Source organism: Meles meles, chromosome 20 (assembly GCF_922984935.1).
Source record: "Meles meles chromosome 20, mMelMel3.1 paternal haplotype, whole genome shotgun sequence".
NCBI lineage: Eukaryota > Metazoa > Chordata > Mammalia > Carnivora > Mustelidae > Meles > Meles meles.
In genome coordinates, this window is record NC_060085.1 from 29,679,406 (window position 1) to 29,701,163 (window position 21,758).

Below are 21,758 nucleotides of genomic sequence, written 5' to 3' on the forward strand. Positions count from 1 at the left end.
TCAGTCCTTACCAAAGAAACCATTACCACTGATGCCTGGCCACTAAAGACCAAGACTAGACTTCTGGGCTGTGATATAAATCCTAGAATATTAATGCACGAGATAAAGCCTCTCCATGAGAAATCAGAAATTTCCCCTTCCCCCTGTTATATGGATTTCAATGGTGTTGGGAGAAAAATAACCTGGGATAAACATAATTTGGGGAAAACTACATAAAATAGTGTAATACTGCATTTTTGTAAAAATATGAGACTTATAGTCTGAAAACATAGAGACTGACCTATATGCCTTTCCAATTTAAACACACAGAAATGCTAACTAAGCAAAATGTGGTGATAATTTGGAAGGACCAAGATGGTGGAGAAGTAGAAACTGAGACATCATCAGGTCCCAGGAGTTCAGCTAGTTATCAAACCATTCTGAACACCTACAAACTCAACAGGAGACAGAAGAGAAGAAGGGCAGCAATTCTAGGAACAGAAAATCAACCTCGTTGTGGAAGGTAGGATGTGCAGAGAAGTGAATCTGAAGCCACAGGAAGATAGACCATGGAGGGAGGAGCTGGCTCCCGGCAAGTGAGAGAGCAATGGAGCAAAAAAATCGTAACTTTAAGAAGTCTGCTCCACTGAGGGACGTTGCTCCAAAGGCTAAGTGGGAAGTGGAGCCCTTGAAGGGACAGTGTGGTCTCAGGACCCGCAGGGACACAAAAAGACCAGGGGTGTCTGAATGCAGAGATCTCCCAGGTATCAGAGTGGGGAAGTCAGCTGCAGAGATGGAGCAGAGCAGTGGGCTCTCAGCTCAGGGTTACCTTAAACCGTGATCCAAGGCACACTTGGGCCACTGCTCTTCGAGCAGGGACCCTAGAAGCAGCAAATCCGGGGAGACCCCCTCCTTCCTCCTCCAGCAGCGTGGGAGTGCACACCAGGAATCTGCTGGGTTTGGAGACTCCAAATGGGGCCGTGCACCAGAGATAGAAATGCTCGGTCACAGTCTTGATGAGCACAGAGTGCGACCGGAGACCAGGGAGGTGAGAGGGATTGACTGCTTTTCTCTGAGGGCACACTGAGGAGCTGGGTCCCAAGCTCTCGGCTCTTATGTGGCCAGAGATTGGGAGGCCACCATTTTCATTCTCCACCTCCAAAACTGTATGGAAAGCATTCAGAGAACAAAAGCTCCAAGAGTGAACACAAGCAGATTACTTAGCCTGGCCTCTGGCAAGGGCAGTGCAATTCCGCCTTGGGCAAAGACATTTCAGAATCACTGCCACAGACCCCTCCCCCAGAAGATCAGCAAGAACATCCAGCCGAGACCGAGTTCACTGATAAATGAGAACTGCAGAACTCTAGAGTTAGGGGAAAGCAACACATAGAATTCATGGCTTTTTTCCTATGATCCTTTAGTCCTTCAAAGTTAAATTTTTTAAATTTTATTTTTTTCTTATTCTACTTTTTAACCTTTACCTCTTTCCAATTTTAACGGTTTTTAACTATTTTATCTTATTAATACCTTTTTAAAAATCTTCTTTACTTTTCATTGTTATACTCATATTTTATCCCTTCATTGTATTTAACCTTATTTCTTATATAGACACGGGGTTTTTTTTTTCTTTAAAATTATGGGAAACAATTTCTTCTAATAGATCAAAATATACCCTAAATCTAGCGGATGGTTTTCTTATAGTCTCCAAGCCTGATCACATTCTTTCCTCTCTTTTTTTTCTTTTTTCAACCAACTTCATATATCAATTCCTTTTTTAGAATCTTTTTAAATTTTCATCTTTACAGTCATATTCCACCCTTCATTGTGTTTACCCTTATTTTTTAATAAGGTAAACACATATTAATATTTTTAAATATTTTTTTAAGTTTTTCTTTCTTTAAAATTTTGGGAGGTAGTTTCTTCTAACAGACCAAAATACACCCAAAATCAAATGTGCGGCTCTGTTCTATTCACCAGTCTAATATATATATATATATATATATATATATATATATATATATATATATTTCTCCCCTTTCTTCTCCCCCCATTTTAGGATCTCTTCTGACTTGGCAATTATATATTTTTCTACCCCTTTAGTATTTTGTTCTCTCATTCAACTATTCTTACCTGGATAAAATGACAAGGCAGAAAAACTCACCACAAAAAAAGAACAAGAGGTAGTACCAACAGCTAAGGACCTAATCATAACGGACATTAGTAATATGTCAGAACTAGAGTGCAGAATGACAATTAACAAGGTGCTAGCTGGGTTTGAAAAAATCATTTTAAGATATTAGAGAATCCCTTTCTGGAGAAATAAAAGCCCTTTCTAGAAAATAAAAGAACTAAAGTCTAACCAAGTTGAAATTAAAAAAGCTATTTATAAAGTGCAACCAAAAATGGAGGCTCTAACTGCTAGGATAAATGAGGTGGAAGAGTCAATTAGTAATATAAAAGACCAAATGATGGCGAATAAAAGAAGCTGAGCAAAAGAGAGACAAACAACTACTGGACCACAAGGAGAGAATCTGAGAGATAAGTGATACCATAAGATGAATTAATATTAGAATAATTGGGATCCCAGAAGAAGAAAGAGAGGGGGGGAAGAAGGTATATTGGAGCAAATTATAGTAGAGAATTTCCCTAATTTGGTGAATGGAACAAGCATCAAAATCCAGGAAGCACAGAGAGCCTAAAAGTAACAGACCAGAAAGGAACAGATACAATATACAGCAACAGTCCCCTTGCAGGCTTTACAATGGCACTAAATTCATAGCTTTAAATAGTTACCCTAAATGTAAATGGGCTAACTGCCCCAATTAAAAGACACAGGTTATAAGAATGGATTAAAAAAACAAGACCCATCAATATGCTCTCTGCAAGAGACTCATTTTAGATCCAAAGACACCTCCAGATTTAAAGTGAGAGGGTGGAAAACCATTTACCATGCTAATGGACATCAAAAGAAAGCTGGGGTGGCAATCCTTATATCAGACAAATTAGATTTTAAACAAAAGACTACAATAAGAGATGAGGAAGGAAACTATACCATACTTAAAGAGTATGCCCAACAAAAAGTTCTAACAATTTTAAGTATCTATGCCCTTACAGGGGAACAGCAAATTATATAAACCAGTTAATAACAAAATTAAAGAAACACATAGACAATAATATAATAATAGTAGAAGACTTAACACCCCTCTTACTGAAATGGACAGATCATCCAAACAAAAGATCAGCAAGGAAATAAAGGCTTTAAATGACACATTGGACCAGATGACCATCATAGATATATTCAGAACATTCCATCCAAAAATACAGAATACATATTCTTCTCCAGTGCACATGGAACATTCTCCAGAATAGATCACATCCAGGGTCACAAAGCAGGTCTCAACTAGTACCAAAAGATTGGGATCATTCCCTGCATATTTTAGACCACAATGCTCTGAAGCTAGAACTCAATCACAAGAGGAAAGTTGGAAAAAACCCAAATACATGGAGGCTAAAGAGCATCCTACTAAAGAATGAATGGGTCAACCAGGAAATTAAAGAAGAATTGAAAAAATTCATGGAAACAAATGAAAACACATCTGTTCAAAATCTTTGGGACACAGCAAAGGCGGTCCTGAGAGGAAAGTATATAGCGATACAAGACTTTCTCAGAAACAAGAAAGGTCTCAGGTACACAACCTAACCCTACACCTAAAGGAGCTGGAGAAAGAACAGCAAAGAAAGCCTAAACCCAGCAAATAAAGAGAAATAATAAAGACCAGAGCAGAAATCAATGAATTAGAAACCAAAAGAACAGTAGAACAAATCAACGAAACTAGGAGCTGGTTCTTTGAAATACTTAATAGGATTGATAACCCCCTGGCCAGACTTATCAAAAAGAAAAGAGAAAGGACCCAAATTAATAAAATCATGAATGAAAGAGGAGAGATCACAACCAATACCAAGAAATACAAATAATTATAAGAACATATTATGAGCAATTCTGCACCAGCAAATTTGACAATCTGGAAGAAATGGATGCATCCCTGGAGAAATATAAACTACCAAAACTGAACCAGGAAGAAAGAGAAAACCTGAACAGACCCATATCTGGTAAGAAGATTGAAGCAGTCATCAAAAAATCTCCCAACAAACAAGAGCCCAGGGTCAGATGGCTTCCCAGGGGAATTCTACCAACCTTTAAAGAATTAATACCTACTCTCCTGAAACTGTTACAAAAAAAAAAAAAAAAAAAAAGAAAAGAAAAGAAATGGAAGGAAAACTTCCAAACTCATTTTATCAGGCCAGCATTACCTTGATCCCAAAACCAGACAAAGACCCCATCAAAAAAGGAGAATTATAGACCAACATCCTTGATGAACACAGATGTGAAAATTCTCACCAAAATACTAGCCAATAGGATCCAAAAGTACATTAAAAGGATTATTCACCTCAACCAAGTAGGATTTATTCCTGGGCTGCAAGGTTGGTTCAACATTCACAAATCAATCAATGTGGTACAATACATTAATAAAGAAAGAACAAGAACCATGATACTCTCAATAGAGGCTGAAAAAGCATTTGACAAAGTACAGCATCCTTTCTTGATCAAAACTCTTCACAATGTAGGCATTGAGGGTACACACCTCAATATCATCAAAGCCATCTATGAAAAACCCACAACAAATATCTTTCTCAACAGGAAAAAGCTAAGAGCTTTTCCCCTAAGGTCAGGAAAATGGCAGGGATGTCCACTATCACCACTGCTATTCGACATAGTACTAGAAATCCTAGCCTCAGCAATCAGACAACAAAAAGGAATAAAAGTGGAATAAACCTAACCGAAGAGGCAAAGAATCCATACTCTGGAAAACTATAAAGGACTCATGAAAGAAATTGAGGAAGACACAAAGAAATGGAAAAAAGTTCCATATTCATTGGAAGAACAAATATTGTGAAAATGTCTATGCTACCTAAAGCAATCTACACATCTAATGCAATCCCTATCAAAATACCATCCATTTTTTTCAAAGAAATGGAACAAATAATCCTAAAATCTATATGGAACCAGAAAAGACTCCAAATAGCCAGAGGAATGTTGAAAAAGAAAACCAAAGTTGGTGGCATCATAATGCCAGACTTCAAGCTCTGTTACAGAGATGTAATCATTAAGACAGTATGGTACTGGCACAAAAACAGACACATAGATCAATGGAACAGAATAGAGAGCCCAGAAATGGACTCTCCACTCTATGGTCAACTAATCTTTGACAAAGCAAGAAAGAATATCCAGTGGAAAAAAGACAGTCTCTTCAACAAATGGTGTTGGGAAAACTGGACAGCCACATGCAGGAAAAAAAAACTGGACCATTTCCTTACACCATACACAAAAATAGACTCAAAATGGATGAAAGACCTCAATGTGATACAGGAATCCATCAAAATCCTTGAGGAGAACACAGGCAGCAACCTCTTCGACCTCAGCCACAGCAACTTCTTCCTAGAAACACTGCCAAAGGCAAGAGAAGCAAGGGCAAAAATGAACTACTGGGACTTCATCAAGATCAAAAGCTTTTGCACAGCAAAGGAAACAGTCAACAAAACCAAAAGAGAACTGACAGAATGGGAGAAGATATTTGCAAATGACATATCAGAAAAAGGGCTAATATCCAAAATCTAGAAAGAACTTATCAAACTCAGCACCCAAAGAACAAATAATCCAATCAAGAAATGGGCAGAAGACATGAACAGATATTTCTGCAAAGAAGACATCCAAATGGCCAACAGACACATGAAAAAGTGCTCAACATCACTCAGCATCAGGGAAATACAAATCAAAACCACAGTGAGATACCACCTCACACCAGTCAGAATGGCTAAAAGTAACAAATCAGGAAAAGACAGATGTTGGCAAGGATGTGGAGGAAGGGGAACCCTCCTACACTGTTGGTGGGAATGCAAGCTGGTACAGCCACTCTGGAAAACAGTATGGAGGTTCCTCAAAAAGTTGAAAATAGAGCTACCCTATGACCCAGCAATTGCACTACTGCGTATTTACCCTAAAGATAAAAGTGCAGTGATCCAAAGGGGCACCTACACTCAATGTTTATAGCAGCAATGTCCACAATGGCCAAACTATGGAAAGAATCTAGCTGTCCATCAATAGATGAATGGATAAAGAATATGTGGTATATATATACAATAGAATACTATGCAGCCATCAAATAAAATGAAATCTTGCTATTTGCAACAAACGAGGTGGATGGAACTAGAGGGTATTATGCTGAGAGCAATTAGTCAATCAGAGAATGACAATTATCATATGACCTCTCTGATATGAGGAATTTGATAGGGAGGGCAGGGGGTTTTGGGGTGTAGGGAGGGAAAAATGAAACAAGATGGGATCAGGAGGGAGACAAACCATAAGAGACTCTTAATCTCATGAGACAAACAGGGTTGCTGGGAGGGTGGGGGGTGGGGACAGGGTGGCTGGGTTATGGACTTTGGGGAAGGGTATGTGCTAAGGTGAGTGCTGTGAAATGTATAAATCTGATGATTCACAGACCTATATCCCTGGGGCAAATAATACATTATGTGTTAATAAAAAACAAAAAAAAGAAAAAAGGAAGAAGAAAAAAATATGGTGATAATTTAAATACATATATATCCAAATAGCCAAGCTCAAAAGAAAAGGAAAAGACAAATATGAAAATATAATGAATATAAATTTTCTAGAATAAGACATGAATCCTCATGAAAAAAGCACAGCAAGACCTCAGCAAGATAAATAAAAGCAAATCCACAGGTAGATACATCAGAAAGAAACCACAAAATACCGGGAGATAGAAAGCCTTAAAGTCAACCAGAGAGAAAAAACAGACTCCTTACAAAACAACTTGTCATCAGCAAAAATAAAAGCAAGACAGCAATGAAATTACATGTTCAAAGTACTAAGGGGAAAAAAAGTTCAACAAAAATTCTATAGCCATGCTAAACCAATTATCATTCAAGAATGACAGAGAAATAAGGACATTTTTCAAGGGAGGGACAAGGATTGTTTTCTGCTCATAGTAGTTTTGCTGAAAGAAATACCAAAAGGCATACTTGAATAAAAAGGAATTGACCCCAGATGGAAGGAATGAGCAGCAAAAAGCAATCTGAAATAAAGCAATCTAGTAAATTTAATAATGAATAATGGATATTGAGTAATAATTACTAAGCCTTGGTTGTAAAATCCAACAATAACAGTAATGACCAATGTTTAGGGTTTCCAAATAAGGTGAAATGAGTTGTTAGTTCCAATTATATGGAATAAGGGAGGGGAATAAATTGCTCAGAAGGAAGAGACAGATACTGATTAAACTGTTAAAGATATGCATTAAAGTTACTAACTTGTTAAGCATAACCAGCATTTCTTTCTCATTGTATATAGTCAAAGATACCCTTGCATACATGCTCACAAAGACGCGTACAAAAATGTTTAGAGCCTCATTGCCAAAATGCCAAGAAATACTAAAAACAACCCAAAAACCTATCAACAGTACAATGAATACATACATTTTTACAGTCTTACAATGAGTTATTATACAGCTTTGAAAATCCATGAACACAGTCACACACATCAACATCTATGACTCTAAAAAATATGATATAAAACAACAAGCAAGTCACAGAAGACTATATATGTACCATTCCATATAAACAACATGTTCAAAAAGGTAAAAATACTATCTTGTTTTAGAATATTACATACAGGTGGCAAAACTATAAAGAAAAGCAAGGGAATCTAATGATTGGGGAAGATTCTGGAATATGGTCATGCTCCATTTCTTGGCCAAGGATATATATTGTATTATAATAGAATGCAATACAATTATACACTTCCAAAAATTATTTTGTATGTATGGTATATTTCACAATTTTAAAACACATAAGAGTAATCACCAAAATAACAGAGATGTCCAAACCAACTTAGGGAACAATATAAAGAACAGAAAACTCAGCCAATTCTCCATAGCATATTGGAATGGAAGCAGGCAAGAAACAAAGGAAAGCATAGTGAGTAGAAAATACAAAAGAAAATATTTAAAGTAAGTTCAAATATATAAGCAATCAGAGTGAATTCATTAAACACACCTATTAGAATAATTTTTTAAAATGGCTTTTTTAAAACCTTACTTTATGATGTTTATAAGAAACACATCTAAAATATAAAGGGAGTTGGAATGGGAAAGTATAGAAAACTACTCACCAAGCAAATAGGAACCAAAAGAAAGCTGGTGGAAGTACAACTAGGCAAAATAGAAGTTACCGGTGACAGAATACATATTTGCTCAGTTGTCTATTGCTACATAACAAACTACCCAAGAATTAATATAATTCTTGTAATAAATAGTAATTTATTGTCTCTATGGTTTCCATGGAATAGGAATTCTGACGACATACAGTAAGCCAGCATTTCTGAATGCTACAGTGCCTGAAGTCGCAGCTGAAAGACTTAGAAGTTGGGCTCTGGAATCACCGGAAAGCTCATTTCCTCAAATGTTTACCAGTGGTTGCTGAAGGTTAGCTGAGACTGTAACTGCGGTTATGGGCCGAAACACCTACGTGTGGTTTCTCCATGTGCCTTGAGTCACCTCACAACATGGTGGCTAGGTTCCAAAGGCAAGAGTTCCCAAATAGGGATCCAGGCAGAAGCTGTATTCTTTATGGCCTAGACTTGGAAGTCATATTAACACCATTTACACAACACTCCACTGGTCAGGGCAATCACAAACTCCCATGGAGACTCAAGGGAAGAGAACATCTCTTGGCAGGAGGGGTGGTGGTAGGTGCTCAGTAACATGAGCACATGAGCCTGTGTAAATGTGTTGGTGTGACCACCTGTGGAAAATGCAATCTGCCACAGCATTCTTCACAAGCGCTTATGGAACATAAGGAACAACTGATCCCATATAAGCCACAAGGGTAGTCTCAACAAACACCAATAAAACAGCTATCAAACAAAGTTCTTTGATCACAGTGCATTAATGTTAGATATCAATTACAAAAAGAGATTTTAAATCTGTGTTTGAATATTACAATCTTTAGGACAGTTTCCCTTTCTGAGTTGGAGATGGACAAGACCATTGAGTGAACCCTACTACAGGAGGGTCCACATCTGGAGCCCAGATCACCACTCTGGCTGTGGATCTATTACATTTGAGTTGCCTGAGAGATGTCTAAAAGAAATGTCCAGGTCAGGAGTGGAGTATGTATGTCTGTAGCTCAGGGGGTTTGGGAGTAGGAAGTGTGGTTTTGACTATGGATGCGGTTGTCCGGGGAGACAGTATCAAATAAGAAGGGAAGATCTGATCCTTGAGGAAGTTGAACATCCAACAGTTGTGTTGAGGAGGAGGATGCCCATATAGGAGAGAAAATAGTTGCCAGAGAGGTAAAACAAAAATGTTAAATGTCACAGAAAGGTCAAGTAACATAGGTACTAAAAGTGCCCAATGTGGGGCACCTGGATGGCTCAGTCAGTTAAGCGTCCTACTCTTGATTTCAGCTCCAGTTGTGATCTTAGGGTCGTGACATTGAGCCCCGCCTCTGGCTCTGCGATCAGCTAGAGATTCTCTCTGTCCTTCTCCCTCTGCCCCTCCCCCTGCTTATGCTCTAGCTCTCTCTCTCAAATAAATAAATCTTTAAAAATTAAAAAAATAGAATGCCCAATGTGAAGTTCACTGAGGAACTCAATGAGAACTTGGACTGGTTGAGACAGAATTCAGTTTGAAGTTGGTTAAAAAATAAATGGAAATCATTAAAATGAAGACAAGTAAGCACAATCCTAGGTATGTTTGGGTGTGAAGGGGAAGATAGAGAGAATAACAACAGGAGGAAGATAAGGACTGAAAGTGTTTCTTTGTGTACTTTGTAAACAGAAAAAAACCTGAGTGTGTATCAAAATACAGAGTGTGAAAAGATGCAGTTGAGACTAAGAAGCTAAGAGCAGAAGAGTGAGAGAGGGTAACCAGGACTGCAAGTTCCCAGAACATCAAAAGAAATAGGTGGTGGGATTGGTCTTAAAACAGAGCTTTGGGGGCGCCTGGTGGCTCAGTGGGTTAAGCCTCTGCCTTAGGCTCGGGTCGTGGTCTCAGGGTCCTGGGATGGAGCCCCGCATCAGGCTCTCTGCTCAGCAGGGAGCCTGCTTCCTCCCTCTATCTCTGCCTGCCTCTCTGCCTATATGTGATCTCTCTCTCTCTCTGTCTGTCAAATAAATAAATAAAATCTTAAAAAACAAAACAAAACAAAACAGAGCTTTGGGCGCATCTTGATCATATAATGACTTGTGACTGGCATGCATGGTATTGCCTTAAATTATTTTCTCCTGTGTACATGTTTATCACCTTGATTAGTGTCTAAACTCTTTAAGACCTATGTCCTTTATTGTGTAAACCAACCACACAAGCCCATGCATTATGAACCCCAGATTCTATACCTGTACCAAATAGTCCTTCAGTAAATATGTGTTGGGCAGACAAGTGCACATGGATTCTACAGTCTTCGTGTACATCTCTCTGGTGCCCAAGCATTTTCCACATAGGTGTGCTACATATCCAAAACAGGAGCAGATCAGGATCAAAAAAACCTCTGGTTTCTGGGGCACCTGAGTGGCTCAGTTGTTAAGCATCTGCCTGTGGCTCAGGCCATGGTCCCAGAGTCCTAGGATTGAGCCCCACATTGGATCGAGCTCCCTGCTCAGCGGGAAGCCTGAAGTCTCCCTCTCTCACTCCCCTTACTTATGTTCTCTCTTTTGCTGTGTCTCTCTCTGTTTAAAATCTTCAAAAAACAAACAAACAAACAAACAAACAAACAAACCACTCTGGTTGCCATGCCCAAAGTACATTATCTCTAGACAAAAGTCAGGAAGAGCCACTCAAACTAGTCCTCCCTTTCCCATGTTTGCCTTGACCCAAAAATCCAAGCACTCAAACTTCTACAGGCCACGAAAACCTTTTCATCTGCTGCAGGAAGGTGGTACACTACCTCCCATTCCCCTCAAGCCTAGCTCATCTCCATTTTGTTCTGCAGCTCACAGACTCTGTAACCTTCATATGACCTCCTGCAAGACAGATTAGATTTAAATCAATCCAAATAGGTTTGGGCTTCGGCGGCTTCTGAAAGACAAAAACAAGGAGGCAGAGCAGTACAGGCCAGTAACACCCTGGTTTTTCTTGGTGGTTTTTCAGAGCCTCCTAGAAAATCTTTACCAGCCCCAACCCCCTCACTCCATTACCCAGCCCCCAGCTCCCTTAAAAACCAGCCTGAATTTAAACAAACATCATTCTTAAATACAGAAACTTCCTTTGAGCTTCATCTTCTCCCAACTGAAACCTCTCTCTGGGAATCATCCAACTACACTTGACTTAACACAGCCCTGCCTGGACCTAAGTGATTTCCTCTCGTTGCATTCTGCAGCCCTCACCTGACTTCACTGCCACATTAAAAAATCGGTTATTGACCTTTAAGTCTTTAACAATTATCTACATACCTGGGAAAGAAGTCTGTTCGCCTGGGAATGAAGACAAGACACAAGAATGAAGACACTGAATAAATTCGGCCCTCGTCTTGCTTCTTATGCTACGTTCAGTGAGCTGTTACTGCCAACAAATTATTGCAACATCCTTTCAAATGATAGCCAATTTTCAACTAAGAGAAGATTCTTAAACCTTTTTCTATGTATTGGTGAAAACCAGGCAGCTGGAAAACATAGCCCCGGTTAAACAAGCTGATGATAAATGAATATTTTAAACACATGGAATTATTTGCAAATCTTCATACTGATTTAAGTGTTCACAAGAAACAGCAGCAAAGACACTAGAAACTTGACATTTCTCAGATATATTCCTAGAAGTCTTGTTTCAATTTATATGTATATATTTCTAATAGAATTTCTAAGTCAGAATTTGTGAAACTCTAATATATTTAGAGTTCAGAGGGGTGGTTAGAATAATTCTTAGTTTTGTTCTTCACCTAGAAAATGAATCAATAATCTCAAAATATATGTAGAAATCTTTCCACTAGAGCCTAAGTTCAGTAAAGATACAGACACCATCTATCTTGTTCTGCACTGAATCCACATCCTTTAGAACAGTATCTAGCACATTACATATTTTCAACAAAATTTGCTTAATAAAGGAATATTGTAAGTTTGCTTTACTATTAAAATTGAAAATTCTTTTTTCTTTTTAAGATTTTTTTTTTTTTTTAATTTTTATGTAATCTCTACACCCAGTGTGGGGCTTGAACTCACAACCCCGAGATCAAGAGTCACATGCTCCACAAAACTGAGCCAGCCAGGCACCTCTAGAATTGAAAATTCTTTTTTTTTTTAAAGATTTTATTTATTTATTTATTTGTTTATTTATTTATTTATTTATAGAAAGAGAGAGAGAAAGCACACAAGCAGGCAGAGAGGCAGGCAGAGGCGGAGAGAGAAGTAGGCTCCCCGCCAAGCAAGGAGCCCGATGCGGGACTCGATCCCAGGACCCTGGGATCATGACCTGAGCTAAAAGCAGCAGCTTAACCCACTGAGCCACCCAGGCGTCCCACAGAATTGAAAAATCTTAAGCTAGGGATAGTTTTGTTTATTTGCTTCTTTTTTCCCCTTTTCTTAATTTGTATTCTAGGCTTTCTTAAGATGAAAAGATCTCTCTTTATGGAAGCCTACATTTGTATCACCACACACACACACACACACACAAACACATACACACCCCACACACCATCACCACACCTGTTCAATGCTGTCATATTTGCCAGGCACCAGAAAGTAAATTTGCCAAGAGTATGAGCTCTGGAAAATCATTAGGTGACGTCTAAGGAGCTGCATACCAATCAGCCAATAATTAGCATGTTAAAATTCAGAGAGTTTGTGACAAATCAAATTCAATGAATCTCAGGGAGCATGACCCCGGCCGGGTTAGCGCCCTAGCTCTGGGGAGGCAGTGGCTTTGTCTGACCAGCAAGACAGGACTGGGAAGCACCATGGCCAGTCTAATCCCAGGGGGAGACATTCTGACAATGTGACATTTGCACAGGGATGCCCTAACGTGGCCCCAGTATGTTTCCTCAAAACGGGATGACATTTCAAGTCAAATAGCTTGGTTCCCCATAGTCCAAAACTTCCCCAAACTCGCATATATCCTGATTTTGAGAAAAACAGAGTCACCTCAGAGAGAAACTGGGGTTGTACAGAAGCAATGTTAAAATAATCCATTTTTTAGGAAGGTCATGTCAGATATTCTGTGTTTAACCTCATTCGTTATTATTCTGTGCTGACATAGACCTCAGACAGCCTGAGTCTAAAAAACAGTTCTCATTTGAGCAAAATCCTGTTCCTATCCATCCACCCTGGATACTTTTTAATGAATGTTGAAACCAGTTACAAAATTACGCTACCAAAAGTTGTGGAGAGTGGCTGTCTGTGCACTATGTCCTCACTAAACTCCTGCTGTCTGGAACTGCTGTCCACATGCAAGGCCGTCCAAGGATGTACGGACACTGCTGTTCCTGCTGCTGCAGGTCCATCGAAGGTCACCTTTCTTACACGGCTGATTCTATCCAAGGGGAGAAACCAAAGAGGGTGGAGAACACCCAGCTCTCCACTGGGCTTCTGCAGTGTCCATATGCCTCGGGGAACATACTGTTACAAGACGTCCAGGATGAAGGGCCCGTCCTCTAACCAGACTGACCAAGCTCTTGGGGCAAACACTCTGCCTCCATCACATACGTGCCTGTGTGGGCCTGGTCTGAGTATGTTCCCACTCCAAGCCAAGGGTGACTGTTCTGCCGGGCCTCCACTCTACTACAGGGTCAGGCAGCAGCCTGTGCTCCGCCTGGCTCATGGCCCGATGTTCTGATGGCCCAGCTACGTCACTGCGGAGAGGGAGTCTGGTGGTGCCCTCCTCTGAACTCTCCATCTGGAAGATTCTCTGGTCTCCTTCCCTCTCATTTTTAATCTGACAGACACGGCTGGACAGGGAAACTCAGAGTACACCAAAGTTCATCTTCCCTTCCCTGCTTCTCGGCTGGCTTAATCACAGGGGCAGAATGAGGTTGGCATGGACCAGGATGCCAGGAATTAAATGAGGGTCCCTGACCACTGAAGCACATTAGTCCTGCCTTCCAAAGTCTTAATTAGCCTTCCTCTGCCTGGCACACCCACTTGCCTTTGGAAACCAGGAAGGTGGCAGGGTAAGATGCCATGCTCACACCAAGTAGTCCACAAAACACTGATTGGGAATGGCGGTGGCAAATGCCTGCTGGCTCATGGTTCTGCAACAACAGTCAGTTTTGAGGCCTGGGCCCCAGCGGCAGGATTTCTGCTCCCCTTTCTAATGCAAACAGTTATGCAGCATTACTCTGAATGATTGTCAGCCACCAGCTCAATTTGGAAGGAAAATGATCTTAACAAACAGTGGCAGACTTACAGATAGGCTGCCGAGTCTGGGGACCGATACAAAGGACAAAAAGAAGACAAAAAAAAGAGAAGGATTGATGGCGAATGGACGAGGAGAAAATGAACAGAGCAAAGAGAAATGAGGAGGATTATGGGAATAGATACCTCAGTTCTGCTACTCCAAAATGAGCTGTGAACATTACAAGGGACTCGGATGGAAGCAATGTGGGGGAAATCACAGAAAGGAGACAGAGCAGCAACTCTGGAGATTTTGATGCTGGGACTGATTCGGGGCTAGCAATGGAACAGATTCAACACTAAGTAACATTTGAGAGGTTTCAAAAGACAATGAGTCTTAATTCTGTTCTGTTTTGCACCCTTTGAGTTAAAGTGGCACACCAAAATTTGCTATTTTTCTAAGAGGACATTGACAGCTACAATGGGAACAGTGAATACATTTTTTCCCTCTGCATTCATTATCTCTGGCCCTTATCCACAGGCCTATTGCAGACTAAATTGGATTTTGGATCACTGGTACCGAGGCGCTGCAATTAATTAACAATAAAAACATAATATTTATATCCAGGCCTAACAACATCTGACATTTAAACTATTCTGCCAGTCGGGCAAATTCCATCTGACAAATTTTCATTTTAATGAACATGACAGGCCACGGTTTACACGACAGACCAAGGAGCAGGAAAGAGTTGATCTCTTGGTATGTGCTCTCAAGGCCTGGCCATGCTAGAGGAGAAATCAGCTGGGGAACCGGCAGAGGAACAGAAAGCCCAGATCCCCAGCCCCACCCAGACAGACCAAGAACACATGTCCTACAACAAAGATCCTAGTATGCAACTGTCCTTGTTTCTGTGCAAGCTCAAAGTTAAATACCTACTGCCCCTTATGATCCACTGGATAATTTGTCTATCTTTGGGCTGCTGACATTTTCTTTGGGGTATGAAAATCCCTTAGTCCTTACTAATTAAAAAGTGATAAACGTTTTGCAAGGCATCCAATAATGTGCAAAGTACACAAGAGTTGGAACTGATGCAGCTTTCTCGGTTGGCACAAGACTGGCCTTCCGTGTTTTGCCAGATGGTATATCTCAGTAAGTCCCCAATCCCTGACTCAAGTGAGGGGCATTGTCAATATGATGCTGAAGCAGAGACTATCTTCAAATGTTATCTTGTTTTGCATTATACTAATGCCAATGGCCTAACATTTTTTTTTTTTTTTTTTTTTTTTTTTGCTGAAACTTTCACAGCTAAGGAAGTTTTCATTTTTCTGTGACTCATTATTCGAGCCAACAGAAGATAGTACAGATGAGTAAAAAAACTTCATCTCCATTAGAACCATGTAAATTTGATGGAAACCAATGTCAGGAACCATATCTCCCAGCCTGACTTCTGGTCGTTCCTCTATGGGTTCCGGGTGAAAGGACATGGGCAGGACAGAGTAGGTTTCTCCAAACCTGTCTCCACTACCCCAAAAAACATTTAAGTAAAGGACAGAGTTAAGGATGAAAAATTCAAAGAGACCAAGGCAATTAGACAGAAGCTTAACAGATGTGGGAAGGAGCCGGTGAAAAACTAGCAACAAATTGTCAGTAGGAGCCCTTCTTATTGGAAAGGCCATATATTTCTAGTTCACTTATCTAAAACACTCTTTATCGTAGCTTTTACATCAATTCAAAGGAAATGAAATGAAGTTCCAATTTAAAAGCAAGACTTCTTCAGAATATGAATTTGGTTCTTGGGTTCCAATCTCAGCAATTAAAACAGCCACCTTCATGGTGATTTGTCTTCAAACAGTGGCTCTGAATAGATCCAAAATGGTAACGATGTTCCATGGTACAGATATAGCCATGATACCAGAACATGAAATCCTGAAAGGGTAACAGCATTCCCACTATTATAACCCAATTCTGAGTCAGTATGGGGTTTTAGTTAAGGCAACAACCCATACGTAGAGTGTAGACACACACACCTGCAAACGTACACACACACACACGTTACATGAATAATCACACGTTTGCGGTCTTCACATGCATTCCTCCATATATAACTCGATAAGTACTATAAAGAACTCTATCACACACCAAGGAAAGGACAATTAGAGATAACAGACCCCCGGAAGAGGTGACGTCCAAAGTCACAGGCAGGTAAAGTGGCAGAGTTGAGGTACAAATCCCAGTCCAAGCCTGAGCTCTATACCACACAGTGGCATATGATGGCATCAACAAAGGAGATGGCATGAAGGAATTGATTCCTTTTGGCAATAGTCAAATATCTTTTAAGTACCAGGTACAAAACATTTTCAGCCCACCAGATGCTTACTTAATTTTGGAAAAATCAATTTTTATGGAGCTGCTATGTTTGTTCATGCCTGGTTTATTCTTTTTTTTTTTAAAGATTTTATTTATTTACTTGACAGAGAGAGATCACAAGCGGACAGAGAGGCAGGCAGAGAGAGAGAGAGGGAAGCAGGCTCGCTGCTGAGCAGAGAGCCCTATGCGGGACTTGATCCCAGGACCCTGAGATCATGACCTGAGCCGAAGGCAGTGGCTCAACCCACTGAGCCACCCAGGTGCCCCTGGTTTATTCTTGAAAAAGGAAGGCCTACCAGGGAAAAGATGCATTTCTTCAAGTTGGGAAGAAATGCGAGACCCTAACTGGATTGAATTGAAAATATTTGACATCACACAAATGAATAGAATCTAAAACTTTAACATGGCTTAGCGGGAGGCATGTACTAAAATGGTCATATCAAATTCAGAACACAAAAGACTTAACATGCTTATTGTCATAAACAAAGGCATTGGTTAAATGAAAGTTCCATCAAAGCTTAATAACCAAATTCAAGTGAACACAAAGTAAAGGGTTATATACTTTCTGCGGTTTCAGTAATAGCTAATCTAATAATGGTAAATGGAGGGTTATTGTTGATTCCTTTGCCTCTGTTTCATAAATTAGATAAAGCAACCTGGCAGTTACAGTACTTTGGAGTTTTACTTGACTAAGTGATTTTAAAGCTATCTCAAAATATAACAAAGTCATGACTTGAATGACTGCTGAACTGTACCTTGTTCTCCATCACCACCTTAGTACCGTTGACCAATGTGAAGTGGAAAGCTTCCTGTGAACTAAAACTGTTCTGTAAAGCTCCATTTACATCTGCAGAACCGGCCATTTCAAAGGCAAAGTGTCAGTGACATGGTATTATCTGATATTCCCTTGCACCAGGGCCAAGCTTGTAAACTATAAAGTGTAAGAGCAGTCAAGTGTTATTTATTTCTTCTGATGCAAAACTTGGGAACATTAGAATTTCCCTGGTTAATGATTTTTCATAGCACATTTCCAATTTTCTCCTACAATTTATTGAACTGGAATACTAAAACAGTGTTCTTACCCAGCTAAAGAACATACAAAGCCCATACCCTGGGTCCCATGAGATTTATCTGGAAAGGCAGCCACAGTGGCTCATCAGGGAGCTCAGGAGTGGTAACACGAACCAAGGCATTTTCCTTACTGAAAAAATGTTCTGGTCGAATCCTAGGCTTTTTGATAACAGGGAACCCTTCCCTAGCCTCTGCACTTGGAGATGACACCCTACACTTGCAGTTCTGATAGCCGATGTGTTGCCCTTCACAAAAGTAGTCTATTTTCCTGTGTTTTCCCCTTGTGCCCTGATATGGTTACTTTCAATTACCCTGATAGCCCAGGAAGAAAAATATCCTTCTCTCCATATTTCATTCACATAATAAGAATCTGCAAGCTGTTCTGTATGACAGATGAGGACTGTGAGCTGAAGCAACTTGTTCCGCCTGTCAGCCTCCAAGAACCCACAGCAATGAGATACAATCGTGATGACATTACTAGAGAAGAAGTGGGTCAAAATACATGGTCACTTTAAAACAGAATGTCAACTGTTCTTTCCACTTCAGTAATTTGATGCAGTGGTGCCTCTCTCCTCCCCCACCCCCACCCCCAAAAAACAGAAAGAAAACAGCACTCACTGCTATTAGCTAAACATGTACACACACACACACACACACACACACACACGCAACTATTGTTAAAAGTATTATTCCCATAACCCCTTTTTCAGCCTCTGACCGATCAGCCAACAAAAGTTTATTAAGTATCTACTGTGAGTCAGACACCAAGATAGGTAGAGTGTTGAAAAAAGACATAGCCCCTGCCTTGCAAAGTTTACAGTCTGGGGTAAAGGACAAATATTAACAAAGAGATTGAAATTGATGTAATGAAGTACAAGGTACTGAGGGACTTACTAAATAACTAACCAAGTCTTATGGGTTAGAGTGACTGTCCCTGTGGAAGAGATATTTAAGATAAGGTGTCAAGTAGAATTAGTAGCCAGGTAAGAGGTGAGGGGGAAGAGTTCCCAGCAGAGGACCTTTGTCTTCAAAATGTTTCCTTTCCAAGAAACCAAGGCCTCAAGATGCAGTAGAAAGTATAATGGAATACAGGAAGCCATGAAGTCCACCACTAGGAGCTAGTATCTTTTCATTGTCTTAACCCCTAGTTTAAAAAAAATTAATTAAAAGAAACACTTTAAAAAGCACTGATATACCTCAGTCCTATCTTGCCACGTAAGGGCAAAAGTTATCATAACCACATCTTCTTGCTGATCTAAACACTAAGGTAGATTTTAGTTTTAAAAGAAATCTAATTGATCTTGACTGTACTGGTTAAAACCCTGGGTTATTTTTAAAAACATGTTTTGACAGCAGTGAAACTTGCAGCACATACAACACCAAGAGCATAAATTTGTTCAGGGTAGAAGAACATGAAAATTAACACAGGCAGTGGTAAATGTGATATATCAAAAAAAAAAAAGACTACCAATGACCTGCCCCAAAAGTGGAAATTAAGAACAAAAAGGTTCTCTTCTCTAATACTTGGTCATGAAAATCCTGATTTGTTTTTGGGAAAAAAACCAAAAAACCTGCTTTGGATCATTTATAGTTCTTATAGCACGCAACTTTTTTCCATGGGTTTAACAAATTGGAATGGAGAGGGAAAACTGGATTTATTCATAAGTATGCTTGCCCTTTCCACTAAACCCCAAAGTGTGATGTTTGGACTGTTCTTTCCAATCTCAAAATGCATCCCCAGAATCCAGAATCAATCAAAACTCCATTTAACTAAGGGCTGAATTTGGCCCTAAAAATCTCAGTGACTGAGTGGGGCTACTAGTACAGGGAGTTTGCTATTGTTGTTGTTTTATGTCCTTATCTAGTAATTACCAGCAATGAATTTAGCAGTTGCTCCAAAATGAACACAAGCCAGGGCTACTTTTATTTGTTTGTTTGATTGATATTAGTTTCAGGTGTACAATATAATGATTCAATAATTCTATACATTACTCAGTGCTCATCATAAGTGTACTCTTAATCCCCTTCACCTGTTTCACCCATCCCCCCACCCCCCTCTGCTCACCATCAATTTGTTCTCTATAATTAACAGTCTATTTCTCGGTTTGTCTCTTTTTTCTTTGTTTGCTTGTTTTGTTTCTTAAATTTCACAAATGAGTGAGATCATATGGTATTTGTCTTTCTCTGACTGACTTACTTCACTTAGCATTGTATCCTCCAGACCCACCCATGCTGTTGTAAATGGCAAGATTTCATTCCCTTTTATGGATGAGTAATATTCTATTGTGAATATATACCACATCTTCTTTATCCATTCATCTATCAATAGACAGTTCTGTTCCTTCCATAATTTAGCAAAATAAAATGCTGCAATAAACATAGGGGTGCATATATCTTTTTGAATTAGCATTTTCATATTCTTTGGGAAGCTACCCAGTAGCTGAATTATTAGATCATATGATAATTCTATTTTTAATTTTTTGAGGATCTTCCATACAGTTTTTTACAGTGGTTGCACCAGTTTGCATTCCCAAAAACAGTGCATGAGCATTCCTTTTTCTCCAAATCCTCAAAACTAGGAATACTTTAAAAAAAAAAAAAATACTGTATGTCAACCATGAGAATCCTGTTACTTAGATCCTATCTAGAGTTCATTCTGGAAGGCATATTTTAAGAGAAATACTAGCCAAGTTAGAAAGTACCTCCAGGAGGGTAACGAGAATGGAGGAGGTTTCTGAACTTCACACAAGGGACAACTGAAGTACCTAGGGAGGTTCAACCCAGAGGAAAGTAAAAAGAGACACAAAACCTGCCTTCGTATAGTCAGTGTATCACTCACTGATGAAGACATTCCATTTGAGCACTTCCTCTGCACTGTACAAGGCACTGTGCAGGACAATAAAGGGGCCGTACTAAGCGAGAAAGCCCCTTTCTTTTATCATTTGGAAGAGAAAATAGCCTTTTTCTGTGGCGCTTCCCAGGACACAGTAGAGCAGAGCACAGGTTCAGGAATCTGAGCACTAAAATCAAAGCCTCTGGTGGCCCCCAAAGAAAGATGTATGTGTCAAGCAGAAGAGGAAAAGACATAGAGAAGGCCACATGAAGGAAATAGAGCCCCAAGCCAAAGAATGCCTGGGGCCACCAAAAGCTGGAAGAGGCAAGGAAGATCCTTTTTTTAGAGATCACAAGTAGGCAGAGAGACAGGAAGAGAGAGAGGGAAGCAGGCTCCCTGCTGAGCAGAGAGCCCGATGCGGGGCTCGATCCCAGGACCCTGAGATCATGACCTGAGCCGAAGGCAGAGGCTTAACCCTCTGAGCCACCCAGGTGCCTCAAGATTCTTCCTTTTTGAAGGAGACACAAGGGCCAGAACTGTGACATGAAATTCCTTAAAAAGTACACACCATAGAAGAAGGAGGGGAAAAATGAAACAAGACAAAACCAGAAAGAGAGACAAACCATAAGAGACTCTTCATCTCAGGAAACAAACTGAGGGTTGCTGCGGGGTGAGGTGGGGAGGGATAGGGTAGCTGGGTGATGGGCACTGGGGAGGGTATGTGCTATGGTGAGCACTGTGAATTGTGTAAGCCTGATGATTCACAGACCTGTACCCCTGAAACAAATAATACATGATATGTTTAAAAAAAAAAAAAAAAAGTACACAGCACATCATTTCCTATGGGAGCCACCATCCCTTGAATAAGAATGGAGGGATTGTTCTTTACCCAAAGTAGAAAATGAAATATCTCACAAGTCAAGCTAGGGGGGGCCAATGGGTCTTCAAAGAGGAGAAACCTACCTTTATAATTCTCTCCCTCCTTGGATTCGGAATACTTCAGACCCTGCCAACTACGCCCTGGGAGGCAAAGTCAAAATGTGCAGCAGACCAGGCAGTAGGGCTAGGAAATTAAGATATAGCTGCCTGCTCCTATTAGTGGCACTGCCGCA

The 21,758-nt window shown here is 40.0% G+C and overlaps 1 protein-coding gene across 2 annotated transcripts in view; it reads right to left on the bottom strand.

Annotated features, from left to right (window-relative positions):
- Positions 1–21,758, bottom strand: part of FHIT (fragile histidine triad diadenosine triphosphatase) — a 1,485,305-nt gene that overhangs the window by 1,438,170 nt on the left and 25,377 nt on the right. The gene's annotated exons all lie outside the window — the stretch shown is intronic.